Source organism: Chlamydotis macqueenii, chromosome 25, assembly GCF_036417535.1.
Source record: "Chlamydotis macqueenii isolate bChlMac1 chromosome 25, bChlMac1.mat, whole genome shotgun sequence".
NCBI lineage: Eukaryota > Metazoa > Chordata > Aves > Otidiformes > Otididae > Chlamydotis > Chlamydotis macqueenii.
In genome coordinates, this window is record NC_141580.1 from 3,161,410 (window position 1) to 3,167,787 (window position 6,378).

A 6,378-nucleotide genomic window follows, 5' to 3' on the forward strand; every position below is an offset into this window, starting at 1 on the left:
GGGGATGGGCCAAACCATTCCCATGCTGGGGTTAAGTGCCTTGGAGGAGCAGCAGCCTCCCTCCCCATGCTAGGGACCACAGACCGTTTCCCACGCAGCTCCCGGGTCCCACTGAGTCCCAGATCTGCCCCTGGTGCCCTGTTTCATGTGGTCACCGAAAGAAGCTGAGCAGAGAGGGCCATGCAAGGGGGGAATTTTTGCCCTAACCTCCTCGGAGCCATGTTTTCCCCACCCCATATGAGGTCTGGGGATGCTGGGGCAAGGGGTGGATGCCAGAGGAGTTATGGGCTGAGTCTGCTCTCTGCCTCCCAAGGATTTTGCCACTGGGGCCCTGCAGGGTATGAGTCCCTTCAAACTTCCGTGCCTCAGTTTCCCCACTATAAAGAACAGACATAAATATTTCCTGCCCTGGGGAGGTTTAAGCATCTTTTAATTGTGGTACGCTGTGATTTCCTCAGGATACACCACCAGAAAGGAATAAAATCTTTCATTTTTACTTCAAAGTTAAGCATAGACTAAAACCTCCAAGTTCTTTCTTTAAATGTTCAAGAATTTCAATAGTTTGAAGCAAATTCCTCCCATTTCCCTCCCATTCAGATTTCCAACCTGTATGTCAACTGTGCAGCCAAAACCAGAAATACCCCGTTGCCTCCAATAACGTGCTGGGAGCAGCAACACCTCCCAGTCTGATGGAGTGATGACAACAAGGACCATGTCCCGCACATGGGGCAGATTTTGGTTCTTGTATAGGTTCATCCATCACCAACAGTCCCAGAAACTGCCCCTTATTCAATATATGGAGGAGAAAAAAGACCTCCAGAGTTATGCAATGGGAAAACTGGCAGCTGCCAGCTTTACAGATGCCCTTGAAAGGGGCTGATGCCCCGCAAGGAGTAGACTTGTGTGTCCCTGCTGTGGGTCAGTCCGATTCCTCTGCTGGGTGCTTTGGCATGAGCTAATAAAGATCTGTCGGCTACGGAGAAGGGGAAATCCCCCAGGGAGCTTTTTTTTCATTGTACATATAAGGGATGTTACCAAAAGGTGATGTGCTACATGTTCGATTTGAGTTTTTCATGGGGTGTGTTCATTTTTGGTAAAAAAAGAAGATGGAAATTGAAAAACCAAAGAAAGAAACCCAAACAGAAGCATCTGTGTTCACATCACTGTTTTTTCCGTCTCCTCTCGGTGGTCTGCTCCGAATGATGTGACTTTGCTTTCCGTAGCTGGAGAGATGTGTGTATTCTCAGCCTTGTTTGATTAAAATTACTTCAATTCCTCTCACAAGGACTTTTGGGGCATGATTATCTTTTGGAAAAGACAACCCCAGCATGGCCCCTCCCCACTTTCTCCCAGAGCATCCTCAGGCTGCAGCGGGCTCAGCATCCCACCAGCAGCAGAGGCGCCTGGGGCAGCTGGTGGCTTTTTTGTCTCCTCCCCAAGTCTGCACATGCATAGAATGGAGGTGGGATAAAGGCTCTCCATGAAGGTATCAACACCATCACATCTAAGGGGGGGTGAGGAGCACCCTATGGGGGTCTCCCACGCAAGTACCATCAGGGCTAGAGAAACTCCTCCAAGTTTTCTGTGATGCTCCCTCTCACTAGCTGAGCTAAGACAGAATAAAAATGTAATGCACTCCGCAGCAGGAGGGAGGGCCAATTAAACCCAGATTTTGTTTCATACATCAATGTTTACGAGTGAAATTCAGACACAAACATCTCTTTCTGGTCAAGCTCTTCCGTTGCAGAATTAATTTGCTCATCACACAGAGCCTTGGAGAGTGCTGTAATTTGGTAAGCACCATGCACATAAATAATAATTACAGGTTCCTGCTGATTACATGATTGTATTTAAAGTTATCAAGTAATTCTGAGACTAATGACCTGCCAATCCTGTGCTCTTGACGAGGTTGTAGCCTCTTGAGATAATCCTGCATTAACTCTTGATGTTACCCTGGCTCCTTTTGGGGCTGGGAAAGGCAAAGCAGGACTCTGAGGTTGAGACCCCGTGGTGCTCTGGGACATCCCAGGCGGGGAGCAAGGCAGACTCTCCAGCACACAGAGGTGGAATTTAATTCGGCTTCTTCATTTGATTAACACGTGAAACCTACCACAGAGGTTGCCTCCAGCCCTGAAGTTGCTCCCCAGCCTCAGCCCTACTTTGACCTGAGGTCGAAGCTCAGGGCTCCCGGCTGCCGTGGGTGTGACGCACCGTCCATCAGTCGGAGGGTTTACAGCTTGTATTTAACTGTCATTCCTCTTCCTCCATCCTGGCTCAGATACCACATTTCTGCCTGGTTGTCCACAGCTTTCAGCCATTCCTGGGTGTTTAACCCTGTCTGTAACTTCCCAGACTAGCAACCATCCTGGAAGCGGTGGGAGGTGGGGAGGGAGAGGAAATCTCACGGCGGTTTACAGCCCGATGGGCTCATTTGTGACTGTCGGCACTGTCTGCCCCAAGATGCCTTTCGCCTGTGATGTGTTGTCCTTCCAGCGCTGCCAAACCCCCAAATAAATATTTCATCCTTTAATTCTGGTGCCCTCTTGCTCGCTGCTCTCCCCCCAGCGCGAGCCTCCCGCTGACATTTGTCACTGCAGTCACAGTTAAATGGCTCTCTAACGCACGTGGCAGCGAGAGACAGGCAGCTCACTGCCACCCTCATGAAATTTTCAAAGGGCTGTATTTTTCCAGTTTAGAGGAAACCTAAAGATGAGAGATGCAAGCCCGGCTCCCTGTGATCCCATCAGAGAGCCTGTCTGTTCAGCCCCGGAGAAAAGGCTTTTCTGGCCATTCCTCAAGGAGGCCCAAGGCCATGCCGTGTGTGTGCATCACACGACGCGATGGAGATGGGCGTGCATCCGCAAGGGGCTGAGGTGGGTCGGTCCCACGGCCAAGTCACTCATGCTTGTGGCTCTGGATCTACCCACAGTGGCCACTCATACCCGAGTCCATCATCCCAGCTGCAGCCCTCAACGATGCTCCCGTGGGGATGTGTGCCAAGGGTTGTCCAGGTCTTCCAGGTTTGGAAATAGCTTGGTCCCGTGCGGTTCCCAACAGCCTGCTCTCATCACAGCACCAGCAGAACCACGGCCGGGCTCCCCTGCCCTGCTCTCCTCCCTGCCAGGCAAAAGTTCCCATGCAAAATGATTGCTTTTAGGCTGCTCAAATCTGCAGCTGAGCCTCCTGCTAGTAGGGGAAACTGAGGCACAGATTTGCACTGTGTTGCATAAGGAGATGCTGGGCTCTGCTTGCTGAGCCCCATCCTGCCAGACGCCTCTGCTGCAGAGCATCCTTTAGCCCCAGTCACCTAGCTCTGAGATCTGCTTCAGGAGACATCAGTGTGATGGGGGCACTGGGACCCTCCTCGGCAGCTCCCAGCCTCCTTCTGCCCCAGAGGATGCAGCTCCAGCAGGACGTACTCCATCCTGACCCCCCAGCAATCCTTCAGACACAATTGCTTTCTCCTCTGATGGCAGCATCCATTTCCAACCAGCCTGCTGATACATCGAGCGGCCCTTCCTGGCTCTCACAGCAGGAGACCCTAATTTTGGGGGCAGCAGCAGGGGAGGGGTCACAACTTTCCTCGCTCAGTGCCATGCCCATGGGGACCAATGCCCAGTGGGGTCCTCCAGCAGCGTGGGTGGCAAGAGATTGAGATCCAGAGCTCCATCTCTCACAGTTCCTGGCTGTTTCATTTTCTGCCTCCCCAAATCACACACGGCTGGTCCTCACTTGCACGTTCCAGCACACAGTGTCGGTGACACAGCTGTCCCGGCTCAGCCGGAACCAAGTCTTCGGGGTTTGTCCGCTGAGCGTGGCTGAGCTCTGATCACAAAGTGTCAGGGCTCGCGGCTCGCTCCCAAAGGATTGTCTCTGACTGCCAGAGACTATTAACATCTCCCTGCTTCCAGCAGGGCTTCAGCTTTTCTTGGAATGAAACCAGCCTTCTGCAGAGCAGACGATCCCACCGTGCTGAAACGAGAAGGGGTCTCCTGTCTTGCGCTTGCAGCTCCCGATGGGCCAGGCGAGGGGAGGTGGATGAGGTCCTTCTTGCAGAAGCATCACTTGAGCAGGGTGGTTGTGGAGTCTCAAGGAGCTGGTGGCTCCGGAAGGGCCTGTGGGTGCATGAAATATGGGACAAAACGGGGAGCCCTGGGTTAAGCGCTCGCAGCGTTCCCGGTTGCAGAGGGGCTGTCAGCACAGGAGGAGCCAGAGACCTGGAGGCACACAAGGCAGGAGAACTGCAGCCTGAGAAGCACGTGTGAATGAAATACGCTGCAAAGAGCCGCAGGATCTCGGTACAAGCCAGGAAAAAGCAGTGTGGCTGTGTCTGCTGGCTAGGAAGGAAAACAAGAGGAGATATTCAGGAAAAGCCTTGGATTACAGGCTAGAGTGATTACGTCCTTATTGAAGTTTGACCGGTGCTGCATCACTAACCCAAAGCGACAGTAATGGAAATGCTTACAATTCTGATTAAAATTATTTGGGTGGCTAACGGGAGCTGCATTTTAACACATTAATATAGCTGAGATGTGCTCAGAGACCGCAGATGGACTGGGCAGATAAAAGAGCCTTTTTTTGTGCGACGGGGAACGGCTCGTTCCGTAGAGCTTTCCACGCAGGGATCTTTCTGGCTGCCGCCGTTGTGCCAGGTGGTGCTACGGGAAACTCATCCGATCGCTAGTGATAAAAAAAAAAAAAATCCCAAGCTGAAACCAAGCAAGCTCACACACGGTTACGGGGAGATGAGCTGGGCCACCGCAGCTTCTCACCAGCACAGCCTGCTAGAACCAGGTCTGGAGACGGCCCAGCCTGCTCAAGGGCAGCCCACGGCCACAGTTTTGATGCCATCTCCAACCTGTGTTGACATGGCCTGCGTGGGTGCAGCCTCGAATCAGCTGTTACCTCTCCTCCCTGCTGCGTGGGTGCTGCTGGGACTGCCGGTGCCTCACTGGGATAGCTGGGAGATGCCACCATGTGCTTTTTCCTACTCACCCTCAGCATTCCTAGGGATGGCCCATAACCAGACAGATTCCAGCATTTCTGTTTCGGGTCCATATCCCCCTCCCCAATCCAGCTGAGACCCTACACATGTATTACATGTGGATCTAATCATAGAATCATGGAATCATTTAGTTTGGAAAAGACCTTTAAGATCAAGTCCAGCCGTAAACCCAGCACTGCCAAGTACACCGCTAAACCGTGCCCCTAAGCACCACATCTACATGTCTTTTAAATACCTCCAGGGATGGTGACTCAAACACTTCTCTGTTCCAATGCTTGACAACCCTTTTGGTGAAGAATTTTTTCCTAATATCCAATCTAAACATCCCCGCAACTTGAGGCCATTTCCTCCTGTCCTATCACTTGTTACCTGGGAAAAGAGAATAAACAATCCCAGTTTCCTCAGCCGCTTCTTGTAAGATTTATTCTTCAGACCCTTCACCAGCTTTGTTGTCCTTCTAGGACATGCTTCGGCATCTCAATGTCTTGCTTGCAGCGGGGTGGTTGTGACCCAGGTGCAGAAGCCAGCACTCGGCCTTGTTGAATCTCATGCAGTTGGCCTCAGCCCATCAATCCAGCCTGTCCAGATGCCTCTGTAGAGTCTTCCTACCCCCAAGATCAACACTCCTGCCCAATTTGGTGTCATCTGCTAAGTTACTGAGGGTACACTCGATTCCCTCATCCAGATTGTTGATAAAGATATTAAACAGAACCAGCCCCAGCACTGAGCCCTGTGGAACACCACTTGTGACTGCCCACCAGCTGGATTTAACTCCATTCACCACAATTCTTTGGGCACTCAGCAAAGAGTCCACCCATCCAAGCCATGAGCAACCACTTTCTCCAGGAGAATGCTGTGGGAAACAGCATCAAAGGCTTCACTAAAGTCTAGGTAAACAACATCCACAGCCTTTCCCTCATCCACTAAGCAGGTCACCTTGTTACAGAAGGACACCAGGTTAGTCAAGCAGGATCTGCCTTTCCTAAACCCATGCTGTCTGGCCCTGATGACCTGGTTGTCCTGGACGTGCCCTGTGATGGCACATCCACCCACCTCTTGGAGCATGCACACCCCACCACCCGGCTTCCATGCAGCATCAGGTGCTCACAACAGGATTGAATCCACCTGGGTGCTTTTCCCCAGCTCGTTAAGGAAATTCTCATTAGCTGCCGTGTTTCAGAGGCAGGGAGGCATTTAACCCCTTCACTCCTTGGTGTTTGTCCTTGCACACAAACCCACCCCGAAGATGGGCCAAACCCACAGATTTTAATTCAGATCAGCCTACAAGTGTCCAGCTTTGTCCAGCTCTTTTGACCCATGGGATAATTTTTTTTTTTTTTTGCTTAAATACGAAATCCTGATTGGTTTTTATT